Genomic DNA, 25,182 nt, shown 5'->3' on the forward strand with positions numbered 1-25,182 from the left:
GTGGGGATTTTGGGCGCCGACCAGACGCGGCATTTTCGGAAAATAGCGCCCTGTGCAGCTGAAGCGCTTTGTGTGTAGCGGGGCCGCGTCAGCCCGGCCGGGTACGAGGCGCCTCGGGTCCCCGCACCACCTCCTGCTGCTCCCCCGTCGCCGCTCCCGAAGCTTTTCCAGGTCAGTGCGGGTCTGTGTAGGGCCCTGTTACCACCGGATGTGGAAGTTGATCTCTTCGCTGGTAAAAAATAATTCCACTTCCCCCGGAACCCAGATCATCCCCGCGATTTCCTGTTTATTGCATTAAGGCGCCGGGTTTCCGGGGCTCCTGGCCCCGCTTATTCCGCGGGGGTCGGCGGGGTCGGCCTGGACGCCCGCTCCGCCCGCGCCGCAGCCGCGCTTTGTCCGCTGGGCACCCCGCTTCTGGGAGGGGCGGGCAGACATGGTGGCGGCCGCCGCCCCCTCCTCGGCCCCGGCGCGCCGCGGCCTCACAGCCGGCCGGATCCCGGCCGGCGGCCCCGGGGCGGGGATGGGGTCGAGCCGGGGCGGTGGGGGCTCTGCGGGCGCCGGGAGGCGGGCGGTTGGCGGCAGAGGAAGAGAGGCAGGCTGGCGCGGCCCGGCCGGGCCTCGGCGCCCGCCGCCCCGGGAACTGCCGGCCTCTTTGTCTCGGCCGCCTGGCGGCCCCGCCAGCCTACCCGGAGCGAGGAAGGGGCGGCGGGGGCGGCCGGTCCGGGGCGCCGTGTGCTGCGGGGCCTGCGGGACCGGGAGGCGCTCGGGCCGCCGCGGGAGCGGCCGGCCCGGACAGGGTTAACCAGAGGGCCGGGCCCAGCCCGCGCGGGGACGATCGCGGCTACTGCCACGACCTCGGGGACTCAAGTCCCTGAGGGGACAAAGCCCGCGGTTCTGGATGCTTGAGACTTCTGCTCTTGGGACTTGGCCGCCGGGCGGGTGCACTGCTTCGGAAAAGAAGTTGAGAATTTTGCCAGGTCATTTTTGCCTGGACACAGTGAAATCAGTGTGTATTTAGTGTGCTTCGTTGAAGCTGTGCTGCCGTGTTGAATCAGCGTGCGTAGCCTCAGGGGTGCATCGTGAAAACTGAAACCGAAGGAATTATAGAGGCCTGCTTTGTGTGTGTTTCCCCACTTTAAGCTTGTTTTCTGTACACATACTCTTGTTTTAAACCTGATTGGATTGTGGCGAGCAGACGTCTGCTCAAAGGACGGGTAGCGACCACAGTACTTTTGAAGGGGGCTTGGTAATGTGGAAGTATTTTAAGTACTCTCTCCGAAGACTGATTTGCTGTCTGGATTCAGGCAAGTTACTTTCTGAAGTACATTTTTTCCCCCCTGAAGTATAGTTTTTATCTGGAAAATGTTTTTGATGTAGTCCGTAAATAATCCTTGTAAAGTAATTTTCCATTCCAGAATTAAAGATGCGCTGTAATTATGCAGATGTTAGTAGTCGAAAATTCTTTTTGCAGATACTTTATTTCACTTGTAGGCCCACCCAGCTTGGTTTAAATGTGTTCGCAGTGACCCATAACGTCAGCCTTGACACTTCCACTTTCAGGGTCAGACTTTGAATTTAAGGAAATTAAAGATGGCTTTATGCGTTTTAAAAATTCTGTCTTTTTAAGTATTTCCCCCAAAATAACAGCAATAAAATTCCATTACATGTTAACACAAGTCACATATTGGCAAGAGTTGACATTGTTTTGCATTTCTGCAAGTCTTTTAAATGTCTGCTTTAATACAAGACAGCTAGATTTTTAAATCTGCATTCAGTCTGTTGTGGTATCACACCATGTAACTTCTGAAAACTCCCAGAACCCCACTGTATGCTTATCACTTTTTTTTTTAACTGAGAAATTTGTCATTTTTATTCTGTCACCATACATGTCAAATGAGTATATTAAACAAGATAAGTTTAAAAAATATGGTTAGGAAGATTGATTCCTATACTTTTGTCTTGGGTTCTAAGTTTTTTAATTTGGTATTTAGATATATAAACAGTATCAAGAGTAAAGTTTGCTTAATGTACATATCCTGGAGACTCAGGAAAATATTTTAAGTGACTAACCTTAATTTTTAGTTCCACATCTTAATCTATGGAAGTAAAATATAAATTCCATATTAGATGTACCTGTGAAAACTTGTGTGTAAATGTAATATTTGAAGAAGGGACACTGTCAAAGCACTGCAGGACCTCTCCATTTAAAAGGAATCCTGCAGTGAAACATTTGGTCAAACAATACTTTTGTAATGCAGATACATATATTTAGAGTTAAGTCTCCTAACTTAGAGTTTGAGTTCTCTGTCTCTTTCTCTCAATCGGGGTATTTTAGGTTGGGGGCCAGTTATGCTGTAAATGTGCGAAAATGTAAGGCCATACTTTGGTTTAATGGTTTTGAAATGAAGCTAAATTCATTTCCAGTTGTTTCTGTGAACTCTAGTTTGATTCTGTCAGGCTGTAGTTCTCTACTGTTCCATCAACAGGAAGCATCTGGTCATTCCTGACATAATTGTTTGAAAATGCCAGGTATATTTTTGATGTTTGCCATGCAAATGAAAATAAATATCAGATGGGATCTCCCCCTCACCCAGCATCTCTAAGATGTATTTATAATGGGCCTCATCTGTAGAATGGCCTTTTTTTTTTTTTTCCTTCCTCCTCTTGAGTACCTCATAAGTTAGGGACAGGTAAGGCAAACAAATCACGAATTCAGAATTCATATGAAATTTTGAATCATGAATTTATTTTGAGTGTGTATTTTTGAGGGTGCAGTGTCCCTTTGAAAGTAGCCTAAGTGTGGATGAATTCACTGATGGTCCATCTCCTCTCTGTCTTGTAAATATTAAAAAAAAAAAAAAAAAAAAAAAAGGAAATGAAACATTAAAGTTCAGGGTAACTTAGTTTTCTAGTATTTCTTTGGCCCCAGAGCTTTCCAACTAGTAGTCATTAATTTCTATAGCATTAACGTGTCTATCTTGGTATTAGACTTAACTTTTTTGAAGGTGTTATTCCATCATGCTCTCCAGACGGTCTGTGTACTAGTATTAAGGCCTGTATGTTTTCCCACCTTGTTCATAACAGTGTTTTGCACAGAGTAGATGTGTTGTTGCAATCAGCTGTCAGTTCAGTTGTTGATGGGCTAGTATACTTGAGTTTAGACTAAGTATGTCCATGATGGAAGTGTAGAGGCTAAAGCATGAAATGATTTCTCCACTGAAGGTGAATCCATATGCAGTCATTGATACATTAAGAAATGGGAGTCTAAAACTCTTTGTCCTGGTTCTCTTAATCTTTTAATGGGAATAATTGGAAAGGCTGGCAGTTAGAGCCCAAGGTGCTAGTGCACAAATAGAGAATGTGGAAAAGAGTCGGATCATTTTAACTGTATGTTTACCGTGAGTCAACACTATGGTATAATATTTTTTAAAGTAAATGTCATTTTGGAGTTGGTAGAACAACGTAGAAAGAGCAGGTGTTATCTCTGCTTTACTTGTATTGGTTGTATTATACCTGGGATATTGTGTCAGTTTTTTAGGTAGAATACTGTCACAATACGCGTAACCCTTGCATCAGTTCTCAGACTTCATATTACAATCACCTGGAGAGCAGAAACATGGAAGCCCAAGCTTAAGTAGGATAGGACCTGGGCCACTGTATTTTTTTCAAGTTCCCCAGGTGGTAGACACTCAAGTTTATAAACCAGTGAGCTATACAGCATATCCAGAGGACCTTGATCATGGAGGAAATGGACATGAGGAAAGGAGAAAAGGCTGAAAAATGCCGTTTGGCTCAAAGAAGAAAAAGAAGCTCATCTAAGAAATGATAGCTATCTGTAAATACTTAAAGGTCTATCACACAGAAAGATCAGATTTGATCTGCGTAGAAAGAACTAGGATCAGTGAGTAGTAGGAGGAGGCAGGTTTCAACATTCTTTCAAGAGAAATTTCCATGGAACAGTAAAAATATAATGGGTTGGTTTGGGTGGTAGGCTCTCTGCTTTCACTGATGATGTTCAGTTAGGGATTCTAGGGTGGAGGAATTAATATGCTGAATGAGGATTTGGGCTAGGCGTCCTAAAGTTTCCTACAAAGTTTTAAGTTTTTATGATACAGGTCTAGGTTTGCGGTACAGAAGTAGAAGAGCGAAAACTAATTGAGTGAAACAGCTGTTAAGTGGATCACAGTTTTCACCTTCTTGGATGAAGAGAAAGGAGTATTAAGTGAGAGAGCTATTTGATGAGGGCTTTAAACCCAGCTGTAATTTGGCAGACTCAAAGCCTTAAGAATGGTCATACCTTCTGACATGGGAATTTTCATTTAAGGGAATTTTTCTTGATGTAATAAGAATAAGGGTATGTGCAAAGATTTAGCTCTGAGCATACTAATTGCAGCACTGTTGATAGTAAAAGCTGTGTATTAACATTTGACCCCCCCCGTCCCACATTAATTATACGAAGTAGAAAATACCTTCATTTTTCAGAAGAGAAAACAGGCATAGAGAAGTGAGGTAGCTTGTCTAAAGGAGCAGAGTTAGTATGTGGTAGAGCCAGGACTTGGATCCAAGCAGTTTGATTCCAGAGTCAGTAACTCTTGATCACTGTACTGTAAAATTGTACACAACCTGAATGTTTAACAGTGATTGTTAGGGTACATATTCACAGTGGGGTACTGCCTAGCTATTAAAATATGATGTTAGAAGAAGGTAAAGTCTTGAAGAGATGTCTTGACATATGTTAAGTGAAAAAGTAGGTTTAAAAGCAATTCCATTTTGGTTAAAAAACAAATAATACACTTGATCCTTGAACCGTAGGGCTTTGAACTACTTGGGTCCACTTATACACAGGTTTTTGTTTGTGTTGTACAGTACTGTACTGTATTTTCTCATGATTTTCTTAATATTTTCTTTCCTATAGCTTGCTTTACTGTAAGAATACAGTATATAACATATACAAAATACGTATATTGACTGTTTATGTTATCCATAATTATGCTTCATGTCAGTAGTAGGCTATTAATAGTTTCTGGGGAGAGAAAAGTTATACTCAAGATTTTCAGCTGTGTGTGTGTATGGGGGGGGGGGTGTATGTGTGCCCCTAAGCCCTGCATTGTTCAAGGAAAAATTGTATTGACATCTGGAAGGGTATGTACCAAATTGTAATTGATTTTTTCTGAGTGTAGTTTTAAAAGTGATTATTTTCTTTTTGTTTATTCAGGTTTTCTGATTACTAAAATGAATACATGTTTTTGTGTATTTCTTGTAGTGAAAAGCATATTAAAATGTTGTATTTCAATAAAAAATTGAAGATGATTAGCATAAACTGAGGAGCCTGGGTTTTATACTGTGCAGTTTATGCAATTTGACTTAGGAATTGCACATAAATGGGACTTTGTAGGTTAATGAAGTCTTGTATTTTTTTAAGTTTGATTCTTTACTATTCTAATAGTAATACATTAATTGAATAGAGAAAACAATCACTGAATCCTACCATTCTATCATAATCAGTTCTCTATTTTGTGTTTTCTCCCTCTTACATGTAATATTTTAAATGTACTCATCCCAGTTTAGTCACTCTCTAGCTTTGTGACTTCAGACAATTTACTTAATCTCTTTGTGCCTCAGTTTGCCACTTTGTAAATCAGGGATGATTATAATACGTATGTCATGGTGGTTGGTAGGATTAAATGATTTACTGCATATAAAGTGATCAGAACAGTGTCTGACACATTTAATAGCTCAGCAAATGTTAGCCATTAGTATTATAGGATCATAGCCCACTAAAACCCTTGGGGTCTAATAGGTTTGGGAATTAAAAGAGTTTTTTGGATACAGGCAAGGTAATAATCTTTCAACAGAGTCCAGTCCTCTTCAGACATATTACTATTTCTGTAGCAAGATGTATGAACATTTTTACCAAATGGGGTAAAGGCTATAAATAGCTTCATGTCAGTTCAGGTAAGGTTTTACCATCAAAAGAGTTTTTGTATTTTGGAATTGCAGTTAAGGAACCCGTAGAATATTTATTCAGTTTTGAGTCCTATTTTAATATTAAAACATACACCTTTTCATGTTATTCTATAGCTTTATAATCCATGAATTTAAAAATTAAACAATTAAAAAGAAAACAAAATGTTCACGTTTATTTCCTTTGATGATAAAATATGCTAGATCTCCACCAATATTGTTGATTCTATTACATTGTGTAGAATCTTCTAGAAGAGACTAACCTCTAACCCAGTTACCTTTTTTCTGTTTTATACTTGAGGGATAAGACATTAATTTATTTATTTTTCTATTTTATTTATTTTGCTTTTTAATTCCAGTTAACATACAGTGTTATATTAGTTTCAGGTGTACAATATAGTAATTTAATAGTAACGTACATCACCCTATGTTCATTACATCAAGTGTACTCTTTAATCTCCATCACCTATTTTACCCATCACCCCCCCCCCCCCCCCCCGCGTTAACCATCAGATAGTTCTCTATAATTAAGAGTCTGTTTCTTGCTTTGACTTTCATTTTTCCCCCTTGTTTTGTTTCTTAAATTCCACATGTGAGTGAAATCATATGGTATTTGTCTTTCTCTGACTGATTTTGTTTAGCATTATACTCTCTAGCCATATGTTGTTGTAAATGGCAAGATTTCATTCTTTCTTGTGGCTGAATAATATTTCATCACGCATATATATTTGCATATATATATTTTGCATATATATGTGTGTGTATATATATATGTGTGTGTGTGTGTGTGTGTATATATATATATATATCACATCACATCTTTATCCATTTCATCAATCAGTGGACACTTGGGCTGCTTCCATACTTTGGCTATTGTAAATAATGCTGCTATAAACATAGGGGTGCATGTATTCCTTTGAATTAGTGTTTTTGTTTTCTTTGGGTAAATACCCAGGAGTGTGATTGTTGTAACTTGGTTTACTACAGTAGTAATTCTTTTAAAGGAGGTGAGTAGAGGCCGCTATGGTACTTTTCTTTTAATATGCCCTTCCATTCTGCAGCTGTGGATGGATATTTACCCCCTAAGTCATAATATTATTAATTGTAGAACTGTACACTGGAATTAGGTCATTTCCTCTTATAAAATTGGTTGTCCAGTCTTTGATTCCTGTACTCTTTTGTGTCTACAACACTTACCATGTATCTAAACAGAGGGAAAAAATTTAAACTGTGCCTTAGTCTGAGCTGCTATAATAAACACAGACTTGGTAGCTTATAAACAACAGAACTTTATTTCTCACAGTTCTGAAGACTGGGAGGTCCAAGATCAAGGTGCTAGCATGGTTGGGGTCTGGGGAGGACCCTTTTCCAGTTGCAGACTTGTCCATTGTATTCTCATGTGCTGGAAGGAGCAAGGGAGCTCTCTGGGTGCTTTTTTTAGAAGGACGTAAACTTTACTCATGATCCTTCCTCATGACCTAATCACCTCCCAAACATTCCACCTCCCTAATAGCATCACTTTGGCATATAAATTTGGGGGCGAGGGAGAGACACACAGGCATTCAGACCATAGCAGATGGTATGGTGTTTAAGTGAATGATCTGAAAAATTTCCCTTATACCCTGGCTTGTGTGAAGTCTTACATTTTGCCCCTGTGATTGTTCCACCTGTGTCTTCAGCCATTCCTTTCATACAGACTCTCAATTTCTCTGTCTTAGTTTATTCCTGTATGCATTAGATAATAGCCTGAACTTAACACCAGTCACTTCTTTCATATTTACCTGTTGTTAAATCTTTCCACTATCTCCTCTGTTTTTCTTCACAGTCACAGCATATTTATGGGGGAAGGTGGGTAATGACGATTTCTTGGCCACTGAATTTATGCTAAACAATTCCCAACGGGCCTTTGTTACTTGGCCATTGTTTTATTAATCTCACATTTTTCTGTTTTCTGGTGTGTCTTCTTTCTCTTTTTCAAAAGATAACATTGATTTGATTTCTACTTAATTGAAAAAGTGAATAGAGGGGTGCCTGGGTGGTTCATTTGGTTAGTGTCTGACTCTTGATTTCAGCTCAGGTCATGATCCTAGGGTTGTGGGAACGAGACCCCGCATTGGGCTCTACTGAGCCTGGAGCCTGCTTAAGGGTCTCTCTCTCTTCCCTGCCTCCCCTCCCACCCCATCCCTGCTTGTGCCCTCTCTCAGTCTCTCAAAAAAAAAAAAAAAAAAAATAGAGTACGAGCTTGCACATTTTTTTTTTCATTGTCACCATGATGAATCTATTCTTTCGTCTTATTTTGTGAACTGAATGGAAGTGAATTCTTTTTGCTTTTCTAGGAATCTTGCTTCCACACAACTTTTTGTCTTGGATCACTTTGATTGTTAAGTGCAGTGGTTGGGTAATAAATCTAAAAGTGATGGAAATTGCTCAGTTTTTCTTTGTAAGCTTTATCATCATCATACTTAAGTCTTAAAGTTGTTTATAATACATGTTTCTAATTTATTATTTATACCCATTAGTCAGCACAATTCTTTAGATTACTCTTTACTGGATCTCACTTTGTCCTGAGGCTCTGCTTTGCCTATTATTTCCCTTTCTAGCTTTAGAGTCTGTTCGTCCAATCTATCCTACATACGGCTGCCAGAATAATTTTCCTAAAACTTTTTTTGAACCCACTGCTATTAAACCTAAACAGTGGAGGAGAGAGCATGTGCTATTGGCCTTTGCACTCTGCATTGTGCCAAGCAAAGTGAATTGAACTTGTGCTGAATAAATGTTTGAATGGATCACCGTTTGCTCAAAACATTGAATGACTTCCAATTGTCTGCAGGATAAAGTCCAAACTCTGCTTTCTGGCTTTCAAACCTTTCACGTTGTGCATCTTCAACCTTACTTCAACCTTGTTTCCTCTGTAGTTTACCATGCTCAGGCACAATTCTGCATGTTCTTCCTTTTCCTTTTCCTTGATAGTCTTGTCAGAGCCTATTGACATGTTTGCTTTTAGCTGGGCCCTGTCCTAATCTTTGGTGGTATGGTAATAAAAACAGAAGACAGTCTCTGTTTTCTTGGAGCTGACATTCAGGATGAGAGGGGAGGAAAAGCACAGTAAATAAATTACCAGGTGGTAGTGAGTGGAATGAAAAGGAATAAAACTGGATAAGGGGTGAGAATGGTGGAAGGTGGTTGCTATTTTAGGTGGTCAGGGAAAGATCTCTTTGGGTGTCCTAGAACGAGGGAGTAAACCATGCAGTTATAGAAGTGAAGAGCTTTCTGGGCAGAAGAAACAACGTGTGCAAGACCCTGAGGTGGGAACATGTTTGGCTTGTTTGAATGATGAAGAAGACTTGTGTGCCTAGAGCAGAATGAGTAAGGAGGAGTGATAGATTAGAGAGGTAGTGGGGAGCTAGACTGTGCTCCAAACAAATGTCTTTCATTGAAGAGGCCTTCCTCAACTACATCACTTTGTTGATTTAAAGCTTCTCTGAACCTGTATAGCGACTATGGAAGTTGCTTTCCAATTATTTTTTTATTGTGACCCAGAGTAAAAAATGTATTTTGCATCAATAATCAATACATCAATAAATGTATTTTGCGTACATGTTGTGTGTGTTCTGTGTGCATATTTATGACTGGAACAACAATTTCATGAAACATGGCTTACTTTTACTGTATTTGCTATATGGTGATACTTTTAAAAATGTTGACTTTAACCTGCTAAATGATTTCACAGTCTGCTAAAGGGTCATGACCTACAGCTTGGAAAACAGTGATCTACGGTATAAGCCCACTTAAGAAAAAGAATCACAACCACTCTTATTATAATCCACATATCCTTTCAGGTTATGAAATATCTTCAGTTAAAGAACATGGTTTCAATTATTTTGTGTATGTGTTTTTAGTGTTTGTTGTACTGCTGAATAGAGAGGACTTGTTTAATTTGACAAATAGCTATTGAGTGGGATACTAGAAACTGCTGAATACTAAAATACACATAAGAATGAGATAAACGCTTCCTGACTTCCTAAGGCTTACAGGAGAGGAGAGCTTATAAACAAATCCTTGTAATAGAGTGGAATCCATATATTTATGGAAGTAGGTTCAGGGCACAATGAGAAAATAGAGAAATGATTAATTCTTTTTGCTGAGAAGGGCAACAGGAGCTTGTTGGAGGAGGTAATGTCTGAACTGAGTTTTGAAGAAAGAATATGAATACATGGTGAGTTAATTTGGGGTAAGGAGACTTCTTAGGTAAAATAACATATAAAGGAATGATGTCCCAAGACAGAATAGTATGTAGGGGTAATTATAGGTAACTGTATTATTGGAGTATAAATGCAAGTAGGAAGTGGTGAGTTGACGAAGCCACAGTGATGCACGGGCCAGATGCAGAAAAGTCTGAAATGCTTTGTAGGAAGTTGCTACATGGGAAGTAGAGATATCATCTCTCAGTAAGTCCAATACAGCCAGTTTTTCCCCAAGTGATGAAATATATTGCTGTTTCCTCAATTGTGCCCTAGTGGAAGTTGACCTACATTTATGGGTTATGTTGTACCAAATAAAGTTTTTTAAACATTAAATTTTCACCCATTGCAATGTTAAATTGACTCTATAAGAAGCATTTGAGAACAGAGACCCACTGAGGAGATGGGAGATTCCCATTTCAGGGTAATTCTGGGCTTTATGTTTATGAAGTGGAATGGTAGGTGGCCAACTATTTATTTTTCACTTCAAGTTAAATATACATATAATTAAAGTCTGTATTTGATAGGTGATTGGAATACATGACTGTATGTTTTAGGAAGATATTTTGATAAATTGAGCCAAACCCCAATTTAAGACTTTATGACAATGTCCAAAATACAGAAAGTTCAAATAAACTGGGAAGAATATTTGTAATGTATATAATAAACAAGAAATATATATATATAATGCACTCTTAAAAAGAAACAGTGACATAGAAAAACAAGGAATACAAACTGGCAGTTTCAGACGAAAAGACGTAAGTGGCCAATAAATATTTGGTAAGTTATGCAATCTCATTAGTAATATGAGAGCTACATATTAAAGTTAGGCAAAATTTTAAAAGCTTGCTAATACTAAAATTGACTATATTGTGAGGAAATAGTATTATATAAACTGTTGGGAATATAAGTTGGTTTGGGGATGTAAATTGATGTGGGCAATTTGTTAGTATCTATTAATTTAAAATGGTATTCCCAACAAGTCTATTGCCTGTTGTCTGCACTAGAGGAACACTATTATATGTGCATAAGGAGGCATATACAAGTTTGCTCATTGCAGCAGTTTATAATGATAAAAAATCTGGAAAAATAAAACTGGTCATAATAGTAAAATAACCAAGTAATTGGTATATTCATACTATGGGATAAAATGTCATTTGAAGAAATGAACACGGCATATACTGAGCGATAAGTTGTAGAACAGTATATATACTATGTTATTAAATATACACATAAGGAAAAAAACCAGAACAGTGCTGTATTTTGGAGGGGCGGGTAGGTATATATGCGTGTAAATGTGAAGAATATGGTCTGGTAAGGTAAATCCCGAACTGGTAGTAAAGTGCTTAACTCTTGGGTGATGGATAGAGGATTGGGTTTGGACAGTAGAAATAAGGAGGGAAATTGAAGGGAGTTTTTCAGTAATCTTTGGAACTTAAAAATTAGAATATAGTGTATATTTAAAAAATCATTAAAATAATGATCAGTTGACAATAGGATTGACAATAGTTGGGATGGAAGGAAACCAGTTAAAGGGGTACTTGATTTAACATAGGCATGAGAGGGGCACCTGGGTGGCTTAGTCCGATAAGCCTCTGACTTCGGCTTAGGTCATGATCTCACAGTTTGTTGGTTGGAGCCCCACATCAGGCTCTGTGCTGCCAGCTTAGAGCCTGGAGCCTGCTTTGGATTCTGTGTCTCCCTCTCTCTCTGCCTATCTCCTGCTCATACTCGGTCTCTCAAAAATGAATAAAGGTTAAAAAAATTTTTTTAAAGTAGGCATGAGAATGCAGTGGCAAAGACAGTGGAGAGAAGAGGACTAATTTATAAATGATGTGAAGGTAATTTCACAATGTGTATCAACATTACAATTGTATTTACTTTTGTCTCAATCCTACTTGAGGGAATTTATCCTACAGTTATATGAAATGAAGTGATATATTTACACAGTTCTTAGTTGCAGTGTTGTTTGTAATAGTGATAGTGTCCAGCCATAATAAACTAAGACCTATCCACACAACAGCATACTAAGCATCTGTACAAAAAATGAGGAAGCTGTCTATGGACTAATGGGAAAAGATCTCCTGGATGTGTTAAGTAAAAAAGCCAGTGGAGAACAGTGTATGTAGTAATGCTACCATTTGGTAATAATAGAAATAGTGGAAGGATACTCATGAAACTAGTAAAGGTGATTATTTGTGGCTGTGGGGAAGGGTAATAGTGTAAGTGCTTCCATTGAGACTTTCAATGCATACATTTCTGTGTTTGGATTTTTGAGCTATATAAAACTGTTGCCTATTTGAGAAAAAAGAAATTAAGAGAAAAAGAGATGTGAAGTAGACCCTATAGTCTTTGATGACCAATTGTATGTAGAGACATGAGGGAAGGAGGAAGTTAAGGGTAGCTCTCACATTTCTAATTCAGGGAGGTAAAAAAAGGTCATAGCAACATCAGGGAGTATAGGAGGAAGATTAGGGTTTGGCCTGTGCATGGGAAGTTCTGGACTTAATATCCAGATGAATCCTTACTACTTCTTAGTTTAGTGTTTGTGTATGTATTTGTGTGTGTAATTTATGTGCTTTAGATAAGGAACTTGAGCTTATTTTAAACATGAATATTAAATAATCATCAATAAATATTTTTTATCCTTAGATTACATTTCTGTTTTAGGTTTTATGGAGAACAGCTTTGTAATGACTTCATAATTTTACAGTTAAATAGGGACACTGGGATGCACAGATAGAATGTAGACAGAGAAATAGGGAATGTAGATCTGATAAATACAAAGCTTCTATGGGAATTAGGAATTTAATTTATTAGCATGGTTCTGATTTAATCACATCTTTTGGTATCAGAAATTCAAAGAAATAAACATAGCTTTGTATAAGGATGTGATCTTTAGGGTACCTGAGATTATACTGTAATATTTAAAACAATATTAAAACTGGTTTAGACAAGTTTATAGTAGAGCATGAAAGTTATTTTTTATATAGCATGCTTGGGAGTAAATGTATGTTATGTAAGACAAGGAAGTTTAACCCTAATGGAGAAAGGGAGTCACAACATTCTGGGTACTGCCTAAAACAAGTTCATGCTGTGTAATTTGGTATTTAAAATTTATTTGAATGAGTTATATTTCAGAATCTAATTTTGAGGCCCTAATTTATCCATACACCTTTTACCTGATTTCTGTTTGGCTAGAGTAAAAAAACAAGACAGGAGCACAGGTAAATCACATACATGCCAGGACTTGCAGATGAATGTAGTAAATCTTCTCTAGGTTTATGTTAATAAGGACTTGGGTGTGGAATAGCAGTACAATAGAGCTGCTAAGTAATTCTTACTTGAGATTTAAAAATTTAACCGTTTTATATCTGAAGAAAAGACATCTTTTAAAAATAAATAATGTTCTCTATATAATCCTGTAACACTTGGAGATGGTTTTGCTTTAGTGAGGGTGAAACTGTTCTGTCACCTCCAACCTATGCTTACTCCTTAACCCCTTGCCTTTCTCAGCACCACAGTCCTCTGGAGCTTTAGGAAACACAATTTGAGAAATGCTGGATTGGGGTGGGCTACAGTTTGGGCATGGATGGATTCTTACCTCGTATATGTTTGTTTGTTTGTTTTGTTTTTAGCACACAACACAAAATTTTATTCATAGAGTAAAAGTTAGGAATACATGAATAGATGTAAGATGTTCCTAGATGGTAAGTTTGAAGTTATAAATAAACCAATTCTTTGTACATTAATTCAGTATACATTTTTCTCTTAAGCCTCAAAGATCTCATCCACTCCTTTGGCTTTTAATGCCATTTTATATGCTGATGAGTCCCAAAAGTGTACTTATAGCTCTGACCTCTCTTTAAAAAAAAAAAAAAAAATGTTCATTTATTTTTGAGAGAGACCAAGTGCAAGTGGTGGAGGGGCAGAGAGAGGGCAAGGGCGGGGAGGCACAGAACCCTAAGCAGGCTCCAGGCTCTGAGCTGTCAGCACAGAGCCCAGTGTGGGGCTTGAACTCATTAACCACAAGATCATGACCTGAGCTGAAGTCAGATGTTCAATCACCTGAGCCACCCATGCGCCCCAATGACCATTCTTTTTGTACAGCCAAGTTGTCATTGGACGTTTTCACCCGGACGACTTACAAGCCAAAACTTAACTCTTATTTTTCCACCTAAAGCGGATCCTATTTCTAGAGTACCATCTCTATAAGTGGCACGTCTATCTACTCATTTTTTTAAAAACTTATTTAAATCCAAGTTAGCATATAGTGTAGTATTGGTTTCAGGGGTAGAATTTAGTGGTTCATCACTTAACATATAATACCCAGTGCTCATTCCAACAAGCGCCTTCCTTAATGACCATCACCCGTTAGCCCTCCCCCCCCACCTCCCCCCACCCCCCACAGCAACCCTCAGTTTGTTCTCTGTATTTAAGAGTCTTATGATTTGCCTCCCCGTTTTTATCTTATTTTTCCTTTCTTTCCTCGATGTTCATGTTTTGTTTAACTTCCACATATGAGTGAAATCATATATTTGTCTTTCTCTGACTTATTTCACATAGCATAATACACTCTAGTTCCATCCACGTTGTTGCAAATGCCAAGATTTCATTCTTTTCAATTGCTGAGTAATATTCCAGTGTGTGTATATGCACGTGCGCATACACACACACACACACACACACACACACACACACTAGAATGTTACTTGGCGATCAAAAAGAATGAAATCTTGCCATTTGCAATGCACACACATCTTTATCCATTCATCTGTCAATGGACCTTTGGGCTCTTTAAATAATTTGACTATTGTTGATAGTGATAGTTAAATAATTTGACTATTGTTGACAATGTTATAAACATTGGGGTGCATGTGCCTCTGCACATCAGCATTTTTGTATCCTTTGCATAAATACCTAGTAGTGCAGTTGCTGGGTTGTAGAGTATTTCTATTTTTAATTCTTTTGATGAACCTCCATATTGTTTTCCAGAGTGGCTGCATAAGTTTGCATTCCCACCAACAGTGCATAAGTTCTTTTTCTGCATCCTCACCAACATCTGTTGTTTCCTGAGTTGTTAATTGTAGCCATTCTGACAGGTGTGAGGTGGTATCTCGTTGTGGTTTTGATTCGTATTTCCCGGATGATGAGTGATGATGAGCATCTTTTCATGTCTGTTAGCCCTCTGGATGTCTTCTTTGGAAAAATGTTTATTCATGTCTTATGCCCATTTCTTCACTGGATTATTTGTTTTTTGTATTTTGAGTGTGATGAGTTTTTTATAAATTTTGGATACTCTTTATCCAATATGTTATCTGCAAATATCTTCTCCCATTCCATCCATTGCCTTTTAGTTTTGTTGATTGTTTCCTTTGCTGTGCAGAAGCTTTTCATCTTGCTGAGGTCCCAGTAGTTCCATTTTTGCTTTTATTTCCCTTGCCTCCAGAGACTGGTCTAGTAAGAACTTGCTGTGGCTGAAGTCAAAGAGGTTGCTGCCTGTTTTCTCCTGTAGGATTTTGATGGTTTCCTGTCTCATATTTATAGGTCTTTCATCCATTTTGAATTTATTTTTGTGTGTGGTATAAGAAAGTGGTTCAGTTTCATTCTTCTGCATGTTGGTGTCCAGTTTTCCCAGCACCATTTTCTGAAGAGACTGTCTTTTTTCCATTGGATATTCTTTCCTGCTTTGTTGAAGATTAGTTGGCCATTACATTTGTGGGTCCATTTCTGGGTTCTGTATTTCTCATATAACTTTGATGTGTCCAGTTGAGTGAAAGGATGGTAATATCCCAGTATATAGAAATTAAGCATTAGTGGTTCTCAATCAAGTATATTTTACCTCCAGGGGACATTCAGCAATGTGTAGAGACTTTTTTTTTGATGTCATAAAATGGGGGACAGGGTGGTGTTACTGGCATCTGATGGGTAGAGACCAGGGATGCTGCTAAATGTCATACAATGCATAGAAAAATCTGTGACAAAGTCACAGTATGTCAGTAGTACTGAGAGAAATCCTTGGTTAGTTGAATACCACCTATGTATGTAACACTGTTACACAAAGTACTTATGGGTGCAAATGGCACTAAAAGAAAACCTTGTCTATATCCACAAGAACCTTATAACCTAGCTAAAGCATCTTAAACTTAGTAAGTTTGTGGCCAAACTCTTAAAAATATTTTTTAATGTAAATTTATTTTTGAGAGAGTAAGAGAGAGAGAGACAGAGACAGAGCGCAAGCAGGGGAGGGGAAGAGAGAGAGGGAGACACAGAATCTGAAGTAGGCTCCGGGCTCTGAGCTGTCACACAGAGCCTGACGCAGAGCTCAAACTCAGGATCTGTGAGATCATGACCTGAGCTGAAGACAGACGCTTAACCAACTGAGCCGCTAAGGCGCCCCAGGAAATACTCTTTATCTGTGCTGTCCAGTATTATAGTCTTAAGCCACATAGGGCCATTGAACACTTGAAATGTGGCTAGTGTGATTGAGGTACTGAAGTTTGTTTGTTTGTTTGTTTGTTTGTTTGTTTGTTTGTTTTGAGAGAGAGAGAGGAAATGTGAATGGGGGAGAGGCAGAGGGGGACAGAGGATCCAAATCCGGCTTTGCGCTGACAGCCGCAAGCCCGATGGAGGGCTTGTGCTCATCAACGGTGAGATCATGACCTGAGCTGAAGTCAGAGGCTCAACTGATGGAGCCACCCAGGTTCCCCAGGGTACTGAAGTGTGTGTTTGTTTGTTTGTTTTGAAAGAGAGCATGAGCAGGGGAAGGGCGGAGAGAGAGGGAGAGAGAATCTCAAGCAGGCTCTACGCACTCAGTGCAGAGCTGATGTGGGGCTTGAACTCACAAACTGTGAGGTCATGACCTGAGCCAAAATCAAGAGTTGGACTCAACGTGCTGAGGCACGCAGGCACCCCTGAAGTTTTAATTAAATAGCCATATGCATCATAGTAGTGCAGTTCTATAGGACATACTTGGGCAGAATGAAATTGATACCACATGGCAGGAAAGAAACGTATGAAGGGCTGAAAAGTAAAGTGACACATACTTGGAAAATAAAAATGAATCTTAACTGCATAAAACAGTGAGACCGTCTAATGGATTAAAAGACAAGGCAATAGCAGAAGGGGAATAAAGGGTTCTAGGTTCTGAGGTCTTTGTATTATATAGAAGGAGGGTCAGTTTTAAAAATATCCTTTGTATGGGAAACTTTAAATATGTAAAAGCAAAGGAGAGTATAATGAAACCTCCATGTATTTATGTATTCATTGGCCAATGATGATCAACTCAAGACTAAAATGGTTTCTTACATATTCCTCTTTGTTTTATTTTATTATTTTATTTTATTTTTTTATTTTATTTTGAGAGAGCAAGCTTACTAGTGGGTGGGGGGAGAGAGAGAGAGGAAATCCCAAGCAGGCTCCTCACCATCAGTGTGGAGCCCAATGTGGGGCTTGAACCCACAAACAATGAGACCATGCCCTGAGCAAAAACCAAGAATTGGACGCTTACCTGACTGAGCCACCCGGTTGTCTCCCTCATTATTTTAAAAGTGATCCCAAGTATCACATTATTTAATCTATAAATATATTGTTTTTATCTCTAAAAATATATAAACTTAAACTATAATACAATTATCCAGAAAAATATAAACATAATTCCTTAATATCATTACGTATTTAGGCAGTGTTAACATTTCCTCCATCTCCAAAATGATGTTTTTTCTTTTCTTTTTTAGAGAGAGTGAGCTTGAGTTGGGGGAGGGTAGAAGGAGGGAGGGAGAGAGAGAGAGAAAGAGAGAGAGTATGAATCTCAAGCAGGCTCCACACCCAGTGCAGATCCCAATGATTATGACCTGAGCTAAATCAAGAGTCAGACATTTAGCCAACTAAGCCTCCCAGGCTCCCCACAACTGCTGATGGTTTTGTTTTTTTATTATTTATTTATTTATTTATTTATTTATTTGTTTATTTAACGTTTATTTATTTTGGAGACAGAGAGAGACAGGGCATGAATGGGGGAGGGTCAGAGAGAGGGAGACACAGAATCCGAAACAGGCTCCGGGCTCCGAGCCGTCAGCACAGGGGCCCGATGCGGGGCTCGAACTCACGGACGGCGAGATCGTGACCTGAGCCGAAGTTGGCGCTCAACCGACTGAGCCACCCAGGCGCCCCTGGTTTTGTTTTTTTAATGCAACATTCACATTTATTGAAATATCTTATGGAACAAAAAAGGGGAGTACTGAACATCTAACAACTGGAAACTTTCTCAGGTATTTCTTTATCCAAAATGATTTTTTTTTTTTTTTTACCAACTTAATTTTTTCGGTCATAATAATTTTTTTAGGTCAGTTTTAGGTTCACAGCAAACTTGAGGGGAAAGTATTTTCCATACACCATCTGCCCCCATATATTGCATAACCTCCCCCATTATCAGTATCCCCACCAGAGTGGTACATTTGTTACAATTGATGAACCTACACTGACACATCATTGTCACCCAAAGTCCATAGTTTACATTATGATTCATACTAATGTTGTATGTTCTATGCATTTGGGCAAATGTATAATGACATGTGTTCATCATCATGGTACCATACTGAGTATTTTTACTGCTCCATAAAAAAAAGATTTTAAAAATTTACATTTAGTTTCTTCAAATTGTAATCCAAACAGGGTCCACACATTGCCATTGACTGATGCTTGCTTAGGTCTTTATTTATTTTTTTAATGTTTATTTCTTTAAAAAAATTTTTTTTTAACATTTATTTTTGAGATAGATCTTGAGCAGGGGAGGGGCAGAGAGAGAGAGGAAGTCACAGACTCAGCAGCGGGCTCCAGGTTCTATGCTGTCAGCACAGAGCCCGATGCAGGGCTCGAACTCATGGACTGCAAGATCATGACCTGAGCCGAAGTTGGACGCCCAACTGACTGAGCCACCCAGGCGCCCCTTTAATGTTTTATTACTGAGAGAGTGCAAGCGGGACAGAGGATTAGAAGCAGGCTCCTAGCATACAGCAGAGAGCCTGATGTCGGGCTCAAGTGCAGGAACCGCATGATCTGAGCTGAAGTCAAGAGTCAGACTCTTAACCGACTGAGCCGTTTAGGTGCCCCTGCTTAGGTCTTTTAAAGCAAGATTTTGGTTAACTCTAGACTTTTAATGCATGGTATAATTCTTAGGGAACCACTGCAAGAACAAAAATAGAGGCTGTAACTTCCAAATCAGTAGAAGAAATAGATAAAATGTTAAAAAAGAATCAGTCCAAAAGAAGACAGAGAAAAGAAACTGAACAGGTAACAAATGGAGAGAGCACAAAATTAGATGTTAGATTTAAACCTAGGTATATAATATTAAAGGTAAAAAGTAAATAATTGCACAGGTATCTTCCTAGCCTAAGGCATCATCAGCTGTTGCCTCCAATAATTTCCTACGTAGTATTCCCGCCTCAATTCTTGCCTCCCTCTATGTACTACCCATATAATAACAGGAGTAGTTTTTAAAAAATATAAATCAGCTCTTTTCTGCCATCTTTCTGTGCCACCGTAATGATGCACATAAATGTCTTGGCAGATTCTCTCAAGAGTATTAACAATGCCAAAAAGAGAGGCAAACACCAGGTTCTTATCAGGCCATGCTCCAAAGTCATAGCTGTGATGATGAGGCATGGTTATGCTGGCGATTTTGAAATCATTGATGATCACAGAGCTGGGAAAATTGTTGGGAACTTCATGGGCAGGTTAAACTGTGGAGTGATCAGCCCCAGATTTGATGGGCAACTCAAAGATGTAGAAAAATGGCAGAATAATCTCCTGTCTAGCCAATTTGCTTTCATTGTACTAACCTCAGCTGGCATCATGGACCATGAAGAAGGAAGACGAAACACACCGGAGGGAATATCCTGGGATTTTTTTCTAGGGATATAATACATATGTGCAAATAAAATGCCTCAATGGACCATATATATATACATACATACGCATGCATATAAATCATATCATAACACTCTCCTGTTGAAAACATTCCAACAACTTCCTGGTAAATTCAGTGAAGTCCGTACTTAGTAGTGCCTATAACACCCTACATGATGTGGTCCATTTCTGTCTCTGTGACTGCATATCCTGCTATCATTTTTCACTCAAGCTTAGGGCCCTTAAACTTGCTGTGCCATCTCCCTGGATCACCAGGAGCAGTCAGAATTCTTAGTTCTTAAAAAAAAGCAGCTTAGTTCTAAAAACCAGAAACCACCTCTGGTTAATTGAGCAGAAAAGGAATTTGTCACCGGAAGAAACCACCACTGTCAATGGAATCTGCTTCCATTCTTGCCATAATGGATTCTATATACTTGCTGCTTTTTTATGCATTTATTTCCTAAGTTATAGTCCATCCTGGACGCTTCTTTATTGGAGTGGAGGTCATGTAACTGCATCCTAGCTGCGTGGAAAGCTGGAAAAGCAAATATTTAGCTTCACTAGTAGGTAGAAGTTTCTGGCTTCTTTCAGGACTCATCAGAAGGGAATTCCTTGGACATATGAAGATGTTTTGATGCTGAGCCAAGAGTGACCTGTCCTTTATGATGCTTTTCTCTGGAATCCTTCCTTGCTTTGCTTCCTCCCTTAATTCACATTTCTACTCAAATGTCCTCTCCTCGAAGAGGCCTTTCCTTAGACTTTGTCTAAGATGGTGATTTCCCATCTCTAATCCAGTATTTTCTCTTTTCTTATTCTGCCTTACATTTTCTTCATAGTACCACTGTTACTGATTGATTAATTGCTAGCCTCTTCCCCAGGAACACAAGCTCCATGAGGGTAGGGACTTGTTTTTGTTTACCTTTCTGTTGGCACATATATGCTTAGTAAACATTTGTTTAATGAGTGAAGGGAAAACATAGAGAATGCTATAAATACCTGAGAAAATTTAAAGGGAAGGATTATTGAGGAATTAGCTCATTTAAGGAAGGTTTATTGGAGGGTTGCTTGGGTAGCTCAGTTGGTTGAGCATCTGACTTCGACTTTGGCTCAGGTCATGATCTCGCAGTTTTGAGTTGAGCCCCACATTGGGCTCTGTGCTGACAGTTCGGAGCCTGGAGCCTGCTTCAGATTCTGTGTCTCCCTCTCTCTCTGTCCCTTCCCGGCTCATTCTCCCACCTTCTCTCAAGAATAAATGAACATTAAAAAAATTTTAAAAGAAAGTTTATTGGAGAAGAGAAATTTTTGAAATGGGCTTTGGAAGATTTGGAGAGAAGGAAGGTAGCTATCTAAAATGGGCAAGTAGCATGAGGGAAGGCATTGGGTATGGAGTAAGGTGGACACGTATCGAATAAGAATTGTTTAGAATCTGATGGCTATCAGGGTCCTTTATGAGGTGGGAATTGAGAAAAGTGGACAAGGTGAAGGTGTGAGGTTACAGCAGGTGATAGAGGGCCTTGAACTAATAATAAGGTGGTCTTTTACTTGCTAGAGAGTAAAAGATGACTAGTGTTTTTTTTTTTTTTTAATTAAAAATAAACTGTGGTATTTTCACATAGTATTATGCAGGTGTAAAATAGAATGAGGTAAATGTCTGGAGAATTTTCTGGGAAATATATTAAGTGGAAAAAAAAAGCTAAGTGCAGAACAGTGTATGTAGTATACTCTCTTGGTATATGAAGTGTGTGTGTGCGAGTAAGAATATATATACTAATTTGTTTATGTTTCAAAAAGAAAAACTGAAAAGCCAAACCAGAAATTAATAAAATGGTTACCTTGGGGTGGGGAAGAGGGAGGGAGAGGGAATGATGTGAAGGAAATAGGAATGGAAGTGAGATTCCTGTTTAGTTTTGACTTTTGAATTATGTAAATATTTTACACATTCAAAATTTACAATTAAATGAAAATAAAAACAATCTCTAAAATTGGGCACAAACTTAAAAAAATGAACCTATTGTATATCAAAATAGTTCTTTAAATACATGGAGAAAAACACACTCTCAAGTGACTTTTGAGCTCTATATCAAATGGCATATATGCTAAGGACAAAAAGAACTGCAGAGAAATCTTAAACCTCATTCATTTTATTGCTAGTTGTAATGTTGATGTTTTTATTCTGATACCATTGGATACATGTTTAGGTTAAAGCCAATAAATAAGATTGTATGCTTATATGTTAGAAGTCAGTAGAAATACAAAATCAAAGGAGCTAGGCAAAAAAGGATGTTTATAATGTTGAACTTGAATTATAAATGTCAGTATGAATTCAGGATTTAAAATATGTATATTTCTTTATTTTTAAATTTTTTAAAATGTTTATTCATTTTTGAGAGACATAGAGAGATAGAGCATGAATGGAGGAGAGGCAGAGAGAGAGGGAGACACAGAATCTGAAGGAGGATCCAGGCTGTGAGTTGTCAGCACAGAGTCTGACATGGGGCTCGAACTCACCAACCATGAGATCATGACCTGAGCCAGTCAGACGTTTGACTGAGCCACCCAGGCACCCCAAAATATCCATATTTCTTAATTCCATCCATATGTATATTTCTTTCTTAGATGTGTCCTCTGAAAGGATCTTGAAAGTGCATCACTTTCGTAGATAATAAGTACTTGTATTACCTCAGTTTTGTTCTTTAAATACTTTATTGAAGAAATGACTGGTTCCAGGACTGAGGCAGGGAACGTACATAGTGAACCTAGGACAATTTGTGCCAGAAGCAAGAAACCTTTCAAAGACACAAGAAAAGCCTACCTGAAGAGGCTCTTTTTGGCCAAAATTGAGACAATTTGAACATAAAAAAGAATAAGGAGAATAATTTGAAACAATATATAATAAAAAAAACAAATGGAGATGGCTATTACCTATTCTTTACTCTGAAGATTGGTAATTTAACAATTGAATTGTCTTTTTTGGTAGAAATTTGCATGGTGCCAAAGTAACACTCCACAGAATACTAGTTGGTCTCAAAACAATAAAACTTTACAGTGGAAGGATCAGGCTTATTACCAGCTTTGTTATTAATCTTGGCATCACTAACAATGAGCCAAAAAATATGTGCATCCTGATGTGATTCAATATCAAATAGACTGCATCAACTGAAGTATTTTTTTAATGTTTATTTATTTATTTTGAGAGAGAGAGAGAGCAGTGGAGGGCAGAGAGGGAGAGAGAGGGAGAGGGAGAGAGAGAGAGAGAGAGAGAGAGAGAGAGAGAGAGAGAGAGAGAGAGGGAATCTCAAGCACATTCTGCACTGTCTGCACAGAACCTGACATGGGGCTCGATCCCACTAATCATGAGATCATGAACTCAGCTGAAATCAAGAATTGGATGCTTGACCGGCTAAACCACCCAGGCACACCTGAGGTAATTTTGTAGAACATTTAAAATCTGAATTTAGTCGGACTTTTCAGACTTTCAGTTTATAAGTAATATGGGAGATGAAAGAAATTAAACACCACCTTAGATGAAGCAATGAGAAAAATACAGAATGTCAGATATAGATGAACTGGCCATTTAATGTCATAGGAGAGGAAAACAAGGGTGGGGGGGGGGTGGGGCGGGGAGGAGGAAACTGTCCGAGCATATAATTAATCTAGAGATATAACAACCAAATGCAGTATGTGCCAGCTGTAAAGTACATTTTTTTTAGAAAGGAGTAGGATGAAGCAAGATGGCCAACTTTTAATTTAGAATGTGGGTGATGGGCATATGGGTGTGTGTGTTTGTGTATATACACACATATATTCATTTATATGCATACATATACACTTTTCTATATTTAAAAGATTTCATAATAAAAACTTAAAAATATTTTTCTGTTTATGGACACTTAAGTTGTTTGTAGTTTCTTTTTCTTCAATTACAAATAATGTTTCTGTAAACGTTCCTATACATGCTTCCTTTCCTTGTGTACATGTTAAGGAGATACGGCAACTTTCTAGTAGTGGAATTCTGGATCAGGGTAGACGTACCTTCAACTCTGCTAAATACTGATAATTTGTTCTTCAAATGGTTGTATTGGTGAGGTTTTTAGACAAGAGAATTATGAAATGTATGTCTTCCCTATTAGATGATGAATTCTTTGAGGGTAGGTACCACGTAGAGACTCATATAGAAATGTTTGAGTTGAACGAAATTGTATTTTAGTGGGACGAACTGTATTTTAGCAGGATGAGAAATTAGGATTAGGTCAGCTAAGAGGGTATTGTGATGTTTAAGGTATGAGGCAGTGAGTGTGTAAGACTGGAGGTAGTAGAGAGGAAGGGATGAATATTAGAAATCTTGGAGAGAAAGGATTGAAGTATATGTGCTTTTATTGTCAGGTAGGATATTGATGATTCACTGTTGTGACTTCTAATACCCAGTAGTTTGTTGGCTTCACTTTATAGTAAAACAGGTAAGTTATGCTTCCCTATTAACTCAAAACCATCTACTGACCTAGTTCTAGTAGAGTTCTAGCCTTTTCTTCATCCTCTGCTTGCACTCTTCTTAAGCCTCAGTCTTTTCCTGGGATAAAGATATTGATTTAAAAGAGACTAGTAGTTGAATGGGGTAAAGGGGCAGTGGGTTGCAAAGATGGAAGAATTTATGTAGTAATATGGGTAGAATTTGTGGGTAGCTTCATCCCCAAGTCAGTTTGTGAAGTCTTCCTAGGACAGAGGATATCTTCCTGTAGTTTTTAAGGGGAAAGTTTATCCAGTGTTATAACAGAGGTAATTAATCAGATGTAGTTTTTTCTAAGAGAATGTCCTATATCTTGTTTTAAAATGTTGCAACTTTTTGTAAATTGTAAAGTTGGTGCCTTCAAGAAGTTTTGATTAATGGTTCTAGAATAGCTTTGTCCAACAGAAATATAATGTGAGGAGCATATTTAAAATTTTAGAGCAGCCACATTAAAAAAAATGAAATTAATTTGAATAATATATTACATTTAATCCCATATATCCAAAATATTACCATTTTAACATGTAATTGATATGTTATTAATGAGATATTTTGCATTCTTTTTTG

At 38.4% G+C, this 25,182-nt stretch overlaps 1 protein-coding gene and 1 pseudogene across 8 annotated transcripts in view; both read left to right on the forward strand.

Annotated features, from left to right (window-relative positions):
* The first annotated feature begins 10 nt into the window (after window positions 1-10).
* The window catches only part of GABPB1 (GA binding protein transcription factor subunit beta 1), a 67,247-nt gene continuing 42,075 nt past the window's right edge, over window positions 11-25,182 (forward strand). For 5 of the 8 annotated variants that reach the window (XR_009606013.3, XM_060618543.3, XM_060618544.3 and 2 more), the window contains exon 1: window positions 212-232. The gene's annotated coding sequence lies outside the window, so the exon portion shown is untranslated. Of the gene's footprint in view, window positions 172-211; window positions 233-1,191; window positions 1,305-24,544; window positions 24,569-25,182 lie in introns of those variants that run through there. The other 3 variants (XM_060618545.3, XM_060618546.3, XM_078448601.2) reach the window with 3 other exon arrangements.
* Window positions 17,989-21,352, forward strand: LOC144616591 (small ribosomal subunit protein uS8 pseudogene; annotated as a pseudogene).

This window comes from Panthera onca, chromosome B3 (assembly GCF_046562875.1).
Source record: "Panthera onca isolate mPanOnc1 chromosome B3, mPanOnc1 haplotype 2, whole genome shotgun sequence".
Classification (NCBI taxonomy): Eukaryota; Metazoa; Chordata; class Mammalia; order Carnivora; family Felidae; genus Panthera; species Panthera onca.